Below are 13,646 nucleotides of genomic sequence, written 5' to 3' on the forward strand. Positions count from 1 at the left end.
CACAGACAGGAGGCTCAAAATTATCTTGGGATGTATTACTCTTTTTGAATATTCTGTATTTGACTTAACTCTTTTATCTAATTTGTAGTATCAGTCACTAAATTACTACAACTTCAGCACAGCATAATGATTCAGATTAATAGTTGTGAACACGTTCATCCTGATGCCAAGAATGCAACTCAAAGTTTTATCTTTATACTTGTATCAATTTGCTATATTGGTAATATTTTCTTAATACTTATAAATCATAATATAGCTATTATGGTTTTCTAAAATTTTATTTAGTATATGGTCTTCCAGTAGTTTAACAGATTAGAAATGAAAAAGAGTCTGTAATCAGAGATTATGTTGTGCAACTATTTAGATTGGATTTTAATTTGTGTGTGTGTGTGGTACTGGGGATGGAACCCAGGCAACACCACCGGCTGTTTTTTTTTTTATTATTATTATTCTTTATTTTGAAACAGGGTCTCACTGAGTTGCAAAGGGCCTCACTAAGTAGTAGCGGAGGCTGTCTTCGAACAGCTCCTCCTGTCTCAGCCTCCCTAATGTTGGGACTACAAGTGTGCACCATCATGCTCAGCTGGATTTTAAATTTTAGAAAAAGGTTTCCATTTATAGGATTGGAAGAGACTAAAAAAGAGGAACAGATGACATAGTGTAAGCCCTGTTTTTAAGGATGTCTAGAGGGGGAAGGCAGACATACATAAATGTGTAGGATATTCAATAAAGAATTACAAATAAGTTGCTCAATAAGTGGAAAGAAAAAAATTAATTTATCATATAGAAAATGTTATGGAGTAAATGATTTCCAGTAAAATTTGCTATATGAGGCATAATTACCACCTTAAGTTTTACATATAGACATGAGAAATAGAGAAAATGAATAATCTGAGATTTTTCCAGTGAGAGCTGCTCTTAAACCAGCTTATAACTTTTCTCAGTTTCACTCATAAGTCATTCTAATCAAAGTAAATGCTTTATCTAGTCAAATCTCATGCAGAGGAGTCATTTATCCTGCTGATATTCTGCTACTTCCCTTAGACACAGCTAATAATAAGGTGCTGCAGCCAGAGATATATCCTAAAATTTGTTAGCATAATTATGAAGGGTAAGCATTCAACATACTACAGCTGTAACTAAGACTCATTAGGTTCTAATCCTTAAGAATGGCATGTAGACTTTTTGTCTCTAAATAAGAAGCTGTAACTCATTTTATTATGGCTCATATTGGTTTTAATATATATTTTAAATCTTGTAAAATTAAATATAACTTTATCCTATTTGTGATATCTAACTTTACTTTTTAAAATTGAGTTTTGTAATAGAATAAATTTTCACCAAATAAGTTATAAAACTCTAAGATCATATATCTCAATATTTCCTAGCTTAAATGGAGAGGGAGTTTAGAGCAATTTTTTTATGAAATGTAACTTACTGTTTACTTCACACATAGGAATCCAAATTTCAAGAATTAAAATGAAATATAAACTACAACTCTCATGAATAAAATTTGAAAGAATACTTAAGCTCTTAAGAGAATTATTTCATAATAAATCACATTTATTATTGTATGTATCTTTATATTTCATCAGATGTGCTTTAAAAAAACTATATCCCGAATTTTGAGCAATTCAGTGGACTGAGTTAATTCACATAAACATCTTACAACCTGTTTTTAGTATCGTAGGGAAACATTACGCAAAATATAATAATTTCAATGAAAAATCCCTAGAATAAAGAGTTGCATAAAATAAAGAAAATCAAAATGCAAGTTTGTGTCAATATTTCTGAAGCCTTTATTAATTTTAGATCTAGATATAGGCTTGATAGGAGCAGATATACAGGAACTTTGGTCTCTAGCCAAAGCTTTCCCTCATATGAGAGGGAAACTGTAATGAACTGGAAGACTCATACTACTTATAGCATGCTGTTTGTAGCAGTGCAAGTAGTACAGTTATACTACATAATGATATTTTATTTACCATTTCAACTTTAGGTATAAGATTAGCTAGAAAACTGTGTGTATGTAATGTTTTATAAATGGAAATTGTGACAATAGGGTAAACAGAAAAAATACTCATCTGTTTTCTAGGTCCCAGATATTTATATGTAAACATTTTTAATTTCCTCAAATATTGCTAGAGATAATATGTAAAGCCCAGTGAAATAACTTTTTTTTTACTTTTGCACATTTTCTTAAAAAGTATTTACTTCTATTAAAAAATGTCTGGACGAATGTATTATAAAGATTTGACTTGGCTCCTTCTAATAATATTTGAAGAAAAAAATGGGCTATGCTCTCTATATTTTTATTCTTTTCATCTTGAGAAAAATAATATATTCCTTCATATTTATGTTACACAAACAAAATTTAAGCATAAAACTGTATACAGTCAGATAATTTCTTGTAAAATATTTTTGTTGCTTATTTTCTATTAGTCTACAAACTTGAAATTATCTTTAAGTTAGAAATAAGATTTATCTGGAAATCAAAGCAATGTGGAATAAAAAATATTTTAAAAATTAAAAAGCTTTGAGCCTTAAATTAGTCTGTTTTACTCAAACTAATAACTTACTGAACTTTATGAAATGTGAGAGATTCAGTTTATGATTTTACATGTTATTTCTTTTGAATATATTTTGTATATATAATTAAAAGAACATAAAGATTACTTCTGAAATGCAGCTCATTAACCTTGTGAAGTAATCTGAATACTACGATTCTGAGGTTGGTATCCTGAAATCTGGTATGAAGTGAACTTGATCTACTGTGCAAATCTGGGTGGCTTGGAGATATTTCTCATTCAATATGTAGTCAAGTATATGCTAATCTAGATTGTTGAGAGACATCTTAGCCCAAGCAATGAGGCCACCATTTCAGACAAGCTTAGTTACGTACATAGTACATGCTAAGCGGAAATTGTCTGCAAGAAGACAAACTTCCTTAGACCTAATCGGACCAAAAGGTGAACTTTAATGACCTCCTATTCTCCCTGAAATACTTTCCTTGCCACTCCCTAAACTTAACTTGTGATTGCAATTCCTTAAATTTAACTTGTGATCCTAAATTTAACTAGTGACCTTCTCACCATTTGCTTGGTTTAAACCCTCAATAAAAGAAGAGCAGTGGCTGCAGGAGGACAAGAAAATTGTCAGTGAACTTTTCCCCAACCACCCCTCATACCGATTTTTTTTTTTTTTTTTGCTTTTATGTGTGCATTATAGTCTCACATTATAATGCAAATCATGTTGACAGTGATATACATGCACATAGTACTTGGAGCCCCTCCATGCCCTCATACTATTATAATTATTAAATTTTCTCCAAAGTATTCATATTTGACTCTATGTCATTTTTGTGAGATGAGACAACTTTTTGGTATCTTCCTGGACCAGCAATCTTCCGTGTAAGGACTAAGGAGAAAGCAGTGTTCACTAGTGTCAGCTGTACTACATTTAGATGATTTTAAGAAGACTAGGAGAAATAAAGTGGAAAAATAAGGTGAACCATATACAAACTAATATTTTAAAATAGGGAAAGAGGCTCAATTAAAAACCCATGATTTTATAGGATGATTCATAGCCTTCCATGACGGGCCTTAGATAAAACTGAACATAAAGTAAATTATACCTCTAGATCTCTGTATAATTACATGTTTCCATTTGCAGTTATCCATTCACTAAAATGATTTGAAACTGAATATCATCAAACAATTAAAGCATGGCACTTGAAAATTTTCAGATCGCAACAATCCACTAAACATTTAGTATGTGCTCTTTTTAAGAAAAATGAGATATATTAAGAACAATAAGTTATTGAAGAGAACATCTCATTTTAAATGTTCTAAAGATTACTGATGGCATTATATTGATCTTTTTCCCCTTTTTTGTAGTGCTGGGGATGGAATCCAGTGGCATTATACCTCCCAGCTGCATCCCAGCCCTATTTTTTATTCCTTATTTGGAAACAGGGTCTTCTTCAGTTGCAGAAGGCCTCACTAGGTAGTTGAAGCTGGTTTCAAGCCTGGATCCTCCTGTCTCAGCCTCCCAAGTACTGGGATTATAAATGTGAACCAGCACGCCTGGCCATATTGATCTGGCCATATTGATCTTATTATAAAAATGTGACAACAAAGATTATTTGAAAACTGCATAAAGAACTAGTTGCCAGCTGTAAGTCTTGGCCAAAAAAGAAAATACAATCTTACTTTTGGTAAAAAGAACAGCATAGCTACTTTTCATGTCAAGTTTATGAAGGGAACCGAAGAATTTAGTTTGCCTCTATTCAACTATCATTTCAGTTATAAAGTGCTTTCACATACTTATTCTTGTTGGATCTGAACAATGTTATTGTTCTAGAGTACCAACAAGGAAACCAGATAAGAAAAGTCAAGCCATCTTCTCACAGGCACAGTATTGAAAAATGGTAAAGCCAGAATACACCCATATATCTTAACACTTAATCTGGTGTTTTCCAGTCACTTGGTTTCAAATATTGAAGTAAGACCAATGAAAATTGAGAAAGGAAAAGAGAGGAATAGTCAAGAAAAGAAGAAAATTACGTTACCTTTTTCTCCCTTTGTTCATATATCAAACTTGAGGACTTGTGAGGCGTAACAATTTTTTTTTCTCTCTCTATTGGGAATGGAACCCAGGAGGATTCTACCTCTGAGCTACATCCCCAGCCCTATTTTTTATTCTTTATTTTGAAACAGAGTCTCACTGAGTTGCAAAGGGCCTCACTAAGTAGCTGAGGCTGGCCTCGAACCTGTGCAATCCTCCTGCCTCAGGTCCCTAAATGCTGGGATTACAAGAATGTGCCACCATACCTGGCTTCATAACAGAATTTTAAAATATGACTATTTCAGTTTTGTTGAACTCTCAAGAAAATTGGTGGCAACTCACTCCTCATTTCAAAACAAAGTCCTGGATAACTATATGAAAAGGATAAAACAAGTTTCCAAAACTCAGTTTCATATCTCTTTATGCCTCATTTTCATGGAGATTTGCTGTCAGTTGGTTAATCCTCTAATTAATTTTATTTAAGTCATACGTCAGAAGCCACAAAAGCCAGGATGTAGAGGATGATGTGATGGAGAGAGAAAGCAATCATACACTTGCACTTTGTTGTTCAGCTGATTCTATGGGAAAGAGGTCATAAATTTGAAGGAAGATTATGATTTTTTCTTATTAATCTGGGAGTGTATATATGTTTGTGTGTGTGTGAATTAATCAGATGACTTGTTTTTAAATTTGAAAATGAGAAACAAAGTCATCAAAACTTCCAATAGCTTCTATCTAAATAGTAGATAAAAAGGAAAACTTCAGAATGCATTTGAACATATAGTTGTTGGGGGTTGTTATGGGAAAAGATGGTTCTTTCTGATTTCCTATGCAATGGTTATGAGCACTCAGCATGTCAAAGAAAAACTCTCAAACTTGCCTTCATCCATCCTCAATTTTTTTTAATTCTTCAGCCTTTCCCTTTATTATTAGTGGGACTACACATTTATCCAACATCTCAAACTCAAATTGATTTCTTTTTCTTATTTTCTAATGCTCCCTGTAATGAATCCAATGGGAATTTAAGTGGCTTCCATCTTTTAAAATCTATAACAGAAACCATTACTTTACTATGTTCCAGTTCTGAGTCCTTCCATCACTGACCAAACTCCTACAATAATCTTCTCACTGGGCTCCATTTTTCTGCTGATAAGCCAAAGTTACCTTTAAAATACCATCCACATTCACAACATTGCCTCACTTAAAATTCTTAAACTATTTTTTATTTGCTTATATAAACTTCACACTTCTCTTGGCTTACAACTTCATACATGACCTCTCCACTGACAGAATTACTAATTCTGTCCCTTCACACCCACTCTTAGTAACTCTGGCCTCCATCCTTTGATAACCTAAACTCCTTTCTTGCTCAGGGACTTTCCATTTTCTATTTTCCTCTGCCTGGATTTGTGTTGCTCAGCTATCCAAACTGTTGGTTGCTATTCATTATTCATTCATGTCTAAGATGTCATCTGTTTAAAGGGCTTCTTTATAACTGTCCTCCATCCTACTTACACTTTATCCACTTCAACAGAATATTGTCTTCATAGCACTTATTATAATCACATTTTGTTTTAAATTTACATATATACAAATCTGCTATAAAGATATCTATCTATCTATCTATCTATCTATCTATATCCTCTCTGTCACATTAGAATACAACTTTAGTAAAGACGGAAACTTACTATATCCTCAGAATATAGAGAAATTGGTGTTGTTTTGTTTGCTTAGTTATTTAAATCAATTATTAAAGATTATTGATTTCTTAATTATAATTTAGACCAGTTATTGAAAATCCTAGTATAATATTAAGCTTTAATTATATAAAGTAACAAAATTTATATAGTTTTCACTTCACTTTTCATAAAAAAAAATGCAGTTCTTTGGTCAATAAATGACAGGTGAAAGAAGAGTGAGCCTTCCACTAGGCTATAAAAAGTTCCCAATGCACCGGGCGTGGTGGCGCACGCTTGTAATCCCCGCGCTTGGGAGGCGGAGACAGGAGGATTGCGCAGGTTCGAAGCCAGCCGCGCTGGCATAAGAGACCTTGTTTCAAAAATATAAAATAGGGTCGCAGGACTCTGGGCCCCGGCCGAACTGCGCGTAGCACGCCAGGCCCCTGGAGAAACCGGGCCCAGTAAGACGCTGGGTTCTGGGCGGGGGTCGCGGGCGGGCACGCCAGCTGGGGCCCGGGTCGCGGGACTCTGGGCCCCAGGCCGAACTGCGAGTAGCACGCCAGGCCCCTGGAGAAACCGGGCCCAGAACAGAAAAAGATAAAGAAAAATATTGGAGAGGAGATAAGAAAGCCGTTATAGATGCCAGGACACTGGAGATGCAGACAAAACTTATCTAAATGCACTGGAACTTATGGAAAAATTCGCCATGAAAGAGGATTGCTATTTCTCTATACTGTTAAGAATCTCAGACATCACATATAAGGAGAGAGTTTAGCAGAGACCAAGGAGAAATGCGGTGTTGAAAGAGTTTTCCGCGATGGTGGTGGAGACTTGTATTCAGGAGAAGCAGAAACCAGATCTTACCAACTTTATTTTTTTGGAGAAATTACACCAAATGTTGAATGCTACCATCACGCATGCTTAGGAACACTGGACAACATTCAGAGTGGAAAAAGAGCCTGGGAAGGATTTGAAACGGTGGAGGCAGTGGCAATGCCAGTGGCCAATATTTGGGGGAGACAGAGATCTGATACATTACAACTGGAACCTTTGAAATAATAACCACAGAGACAGTGATCGGAACCTGCTGAGGGGTTAGGCGGGCGCTGGGGCCAGTAGCCAACATCGGAGCTTGCTGTGAGGCAAGGCCACTACTGAGGCCTCCGTGGCTGGGATTGGAACCTGCAGAGGTGTTAGACCGATGCTGGGGCCAGCGAGGCCAGCATTGGAGCCTGCCATGAGGCAAGGCTTGTGCTAGGGCCTCCGAGGTCGGGTCTGGAACTTGCTGAGGGGTTGGGCCGGTGCTGGGGTCAGCGAGGCCGGCATCGGAGCCTGCCGTGAGGCAAGGCCAGTGTTGGGGCCCCCGAGGACGGGACCGGAGCCTGCTGAGGGGTTAGGCCGGTGCTGGGGCCAGCGAGGCTGGCATCAGAGCCTGCCATGAGGCAAGGCCGGTATTGGGGCCTCTGAGGCCAGGATAAGAGCCTGCCGAGGGGTTAGGCCGGTGCTGGGGCCAGCGCGGCCGGCATCGGAGCCTGCCGTGAGGCAAGGCCGGTACTGGGGCCTCCGAGGCCAGGATAAGAGCCTGCCGAGGGGTTGGGCCGGTGCTGGAGCCAGCGCGGCCGGCCTCGGAGCCTGCCGTGAGGCAAGGCCGGTACTGGGGCCTCCGAGGCCAGGATAAGAGCCTGCCGAGGGGTTAGGCTGGTGCTGGGGCCAGCAAGGCCGGCATCGGAGCCTGCCTTGAGGCATGACCAATGCTGGGGCCTCCGAGGCTGGGATCGGAGCCTGCCGAGGGGTTAGGCTGGTGCTGGGGCCAACGAGGCCAGCATTGAAGCCTGCCATGAGGCTAGGCTGGTGCTGGGGCCTCCGAGGCCGGGATTGGAATCCTGCCAAGGGGTTAGACAGGTGCAGGGGCCAATGGCCAGCATCGGAGCCTGGTGTGAGGCAAGTTCACTCCTGCGGCCTCCAAGGCCGGGACCAAAGCCAGCTTAGGGGTTAGACTGGTTCAGGGGCCAGCGAGACCAGAACTGGGGCCTCCCATGAGGCAAGGCCGCTGCTTGAGCCAGCAAGGTCTGGATCAGTCCACTGAGTAGCCAGGCCACTACTGGGACCATCAAGAGTGGGATTGGTACTTGCAACGCAGCATGCACAGAGAAATATCGCAGAAAATATAAATCATACGCTTCTCTTAATCAGCAATAACTAGGAGGATAAGGGCAACAGGAAGAGGTTGAGCTATAGAAAGGGCCCTATAGTGAAGCAACTAATGTGACCAATCAGAGGGTATGTAATACTGGAGGATGGAGCCTCTTTAAAACACAGGAGGTACATAAACAAATGTATCAAAGTAAATCACCAAAGAAGTGTGGGATGGAGGGAGGGGGAGGGAATGGGATGGGGGCTGGAGGAGGGCTAATTGGATGATGTGTGCTTGTATATCCTCTCAAGTCTTGTACTCCAATGTGATTGATATATGACTACAATGCACCAATTTAAAAAATAAATTAATAAAAGAATAAAAAATAAAGTTTTATAAATTAAAAAAATAATAATAAATTATATATATATATATATATATATATATATATATATATATAAAATAGGTCTGGGAGTGTGGCCCGGAGGTAGAAGGGCTTCCAGGAACCCCAGTACCACCAAAAAAAAAAAAAACGTTCCCAATGCATTTATTTTATGCATAGGGCAAGAGAGACTTATTGGTCATTGTAATCCTGCATTCCTAAAATGTCATTTAGATTTACCAACTAGTTAAATTAAGACTTCATATCACTTTGCCAACAATAACTTTGAGACAGAAATCTACTGTTTCCCTTAAATGTGTATCCCTGAAAACAAAAAAAAAGGTTAGCAACACTACTATAAAGCTAACACATCAATAGATCAAAAGAAAAATTGAATATTCTAACATACTAAGCCCACTTTGTTTTTGTGTCTTTGCTTGTTTGTTGTTTCAATGGGATTTGAGAGGATACTAATAAGGAATAAACTCAGGAATGCTCTACCATTAAACTATAGCCCCATCCCTTTCTATTTTGTATTTTGAGATCACATCTTGCTAAGTTGCCCAGGCTGGCCTTGAAATTACAATTCTCCTATCTCAACCTCCTGAGTTCTTGGGATTACAGGTATGCATCACCTCCTCTAGCACTAAGTACACTTTGTAAAGGATAAACTGTCCCCACTATCACCTGAGAAATATACAATATATGCAATAGAAAGGCTGGCCCTATTATTAAGTGGTCCAAACTCAGTGAAGCTATCTTTAGAACTTTTTATGTTGTTCACCATGTGAACATGATGAGCATCCACTATTCTAGGCTTTGAGAATACATAACTAAATAATTTTACTTAGCCCTAAGAAAAACACAATTATGTCATTTACAGGGAATGGATGGAACTGGAGGACATTATGCTAAATGAGATTAATCAGTCACAAAAAAATAGGAAATTGGATGCTCTCCATAATATGCGAAGGCTCAAGAAGAAAATGGGTCATAGGAGAAACTCTACATAAAGAAAGAGATTTTATAGATGAGCAAATAAGGTGACCTAACTGAAGGGGATGAGAGGGGTAAGGAAAAAATTCCCTAATGTACATGATGTACATTAACACACATCAAAGTCAATCACTAAGCCAAACATGAGGAAAAGGGATGGGGAAGAAATAGAGTGGGAATTGGGTAAGGGCTAATTGGGTGATGTGTGCATGTATGCCTATACCATCTTGTACTCCACTAAGATGTATGACTACAATGCTCCAATAAAAAATTTAAAAAGTCACCACCTTGAAAATCTGGTTCCCATTCAATCAATTGCTATTATAAAATTAGTTGCACTTAAGTATAGATTCTCAGTTAGAGTAAAAGAAAGAAAACTCAGCGATGGCTACTAAAATAGGAGACAGCTGGACAAGACCAGATTTCAAGGGGCATACCTGCCTTATACTATTCTTTTATTTACTAGAAAGTTGAATTCCTCATAAATAAAGTCTATAGACAATTGACTCAGGTTTTATGAAATATCATAACTATAGACTTGAAAATAGGAACACTACCATATTCTTTACCAGATGGTAAAACTCAATGAGTATATATTGTGGATTCTTTGATCAATATTATATAGCCAGCACCTTGGTCCAAATATAAAATATATTATGAGTACTTAGAGCATAATTTTGAATGAATGAGTGAATCAAAAGCTTTCTAAGAACCAGGAGTGGTGGTGCACACTTGTAATCCCAGCATTCGGGAGGCTGAGACAGGAGGATCGCAGTTCGCAGATAGCCTCAGCTACTTAGTGAGGTCCTCCGCAAACTTAGTGAGGCCCTGTTTCAAAATAAATAATAAAAAAATAGGGCAGGGGGTATAGCGCGGAGGTTGAATGCCCCTGGGATCCATCCCCAGACCAGCAAAAAAAAAAAAAAAAAAAAAAAAAGCTTTCTAAGTAAAATTAAGTAGAAGTTTACATATAAATAGGAGATAACATTTCTGTATCAAGAAATAAACCCTGGCAATTTCAGGTGATGAACAATAGTTTAGAAGGAATTAAGTATGGCTGCCATAAAATCTATAGAAGTAAAAAGAAAGGTTCAGTAGAGAAGAAAGAAGACTTGGTGTTGTCAAGCTAGTGTGGAGGGCTCATGGATAGGATGAGTACGGAGATGTACTAATCTTCATAGATAAATGACTTTCCTCCCACAGCATCCAGTAGCGTAGATATGAAAAAAGAGGTTATTTTCAAAGGCTTAAATATTTTCTAATAGTATTTCATTTCAAAATTCCAAAAAGTGATTACCAGAATCATTTAAGTTTTCAAGCTTAAGATTAATATTATATGTTTTGGGTTGATAAAATTATAAATCATTCCATGGAAAAGTACTTTTTTACACACAATTTATTCAAAAAAAATTTTAGATGTTAACTTATTAGTAAAAATATTTCCTTGTTCTTTTCCTTTATTTACATATTATGGCCTTATTCCCTAAAATAAAAGACACATTTCCATCAGGAAAAAAAACATACAGTACTATGAGGCTGAGACTGGAGGATCGGTTTGCATACCTCCTCAGCTACTTAGTGAGGCCCTTGGCAACTCAGTGAGACCCTGTTTCAAAATAATAAAAAATAGGGCTGGGGGTGTAGCTCAGAGGTAGAATGCCCCTGGGTTCCATCCCAGTACTGCAAAATAATAATAATAATAATAATAATAATAATAATAATAATAATGATAAATATCTTCCTGGGTATAAATATTCAAGTACAACTTTTTGGGAAGGGTCACAGTGGATTGAATCCAAAATCATTTTACCTCTGAGTTACAACCCCAGCCCTACTTTACTTTTTATTTTAGAACAGTATCTCACAGCCAGGCATGGTGGTGCATGCTTATAATCCCCGTGCTTGGGAGGCTGAGACAGGAGGATCACGTAGATTCGAAGCCAGCCTCAGCTGGCCTAAGAGACCCTGTTTCCAAATAAAATATAAAATAGGTCTGGGAGTGTAGCCCAGAGGTAGAAGGCCCCTGGGTTCCATCCCAGCCAGTACCACCACCAACAAAAAAACAAAACAAAAAAAAACAGGATCTCACTAATTTGTAGAGGGCCTTGCTTATTTGCTAAGGTTTGCCTCAAACCTGCAGTACTCCTGTCTCAGAATCCAAAGTACTCGGATTATAGGAGTGTGCCACCACACTCAGCCAAGTATAACTTTTGTGGGGGAGGGGCGGTGGCAGAGATATCACACCATAGGAGAACGTGCAACCTGGCACCCCCCACAGTCTAAAGCAGCCTCTATCGACTCTCTGGGTCGGAGACTCTGTGATAAAACCCAGTAAAGGAGTAGTGGGGTCCGAGATACTACTGACTCGAGATCAAGAGCACCTTAAGTGAAGTCATAATGACCCAAGGGAAGAACCCAGAGAAGGCACAAACTTCCGAAATCATGGGAAAGAGGAATAACACTGGAGCAATGAATGCCCACAACCCCACAACATCAGAACCCAATAAAACAGAAAATCAGAGATTTCTAGAAGATCAAATCAGGAAAATAACTGTAGAAATAATAGAGGTGCTTCGAAAAGAACTCAGAGAGAGCCAAAAAGAGATAAAGGATGCAATTAATGAAGTAAAGGCCTCAATTCAAAGCACAAACAACCGATTAGAACACATGGAGAACAGAATCTCGCTCTTAGAAGATGAGCAATCCAAAAATGATCTCATAGTTTCTAATCTAGAAAAAAATATCCGACAACAGGAATCTGATATTGAAGAAATATGGGCCCATTTTAAGAGAGCTAACCTAAGAATAATTGGAATAGAGGAGGGAAAAGAAAGTGAAACCAAAGGGATCAACAATCTCTTCAAAGAAGTAATAGCAGAAAATTTTCCAAACATAGAGCAAGAGGTTGATACAAAGGTCCAGGAAACTTATAGAACTCCCTTTAGACAGGATCGGAGAAGAGGATCCCCACGCCACATAATTGTCAAAATGACCAATGTGGAAGCCAAGCAGAGAATTCTAAAGGCAACAAAAACAAAGGGCCAAGTGACATTCAGAGGCAAGCCAATTAGAATCACTCCAGACTTCCCAAACCAAGTCATGAGAGCCAGAAGGTCTTGGAGGAACATATTCCAAACTCTGAAAGAAAACAACTTCCAGCCAAAAATTTCCTACCCAGCAAAACTTTCTATCAAATTAGATGGAGAAATAAGAAGCTTCCATGACAAACAGAAACTGAAGGAATTTATGTCTTCAAAACCAGCACTAGAGAAAATACTCAAAGAGATTAACTACAAAGAAGAAATAGGTAACACACACCAGAACCAGAGAAACAAGAGTTTCCATCCAACAGACAATTAAGATTGGTTATCTGTGGAGATTCATTATTTATGTTAGTCTTTTACCTATCTCTAAATGGTATTGTTTGCCTTTATTGTTGTTAATTTTTAGGATTTCTAGTTGAAATATTAATATACCTTCAGATATAGCAATTGGAAATATTTTATCCCATTCTATTAGTAACTGTTAACTCTGTTTACATTGTCTTTGGATATAAAATTTTTATTTTTTTTTATTTTTTAGGGAGTCTGTATACTCCTCTGTTGCCTGTGCCATTGAAATCATATCCAAGAAATCACTGCCAATTTCAATGTTGTGAGGTTTTATGACCCAGATTTTCTCCTAAAAGTTTATAGTCTTAAGATTTATATTTAGGTCTTTTATCTATTTTGAGTTAATATTTGTATATGGGATTAGGTAAGGGTCCAATTTTATTCTTTTCCATGTAATTATTATTTTTTAACAATATTTAGTTAAAAGATTATCATTTCCACCACCAAATGTTCGTGGAAACCTTGTCAAAAATAACTTGACAATATAGGGAAGAATT

This window comes from Muscardinus avellanarius (genome assembly GCF_963383645.1).
Source record: "Muscardinus avellanarius genome assembly, chromosome: 9".
Taxonomy (NCBI): Eukaryota; Metazoa; Chordata; class Mammalia; order Rodentia; family Gliridae; genus Muscardinus; species Muscardinus avellanarius.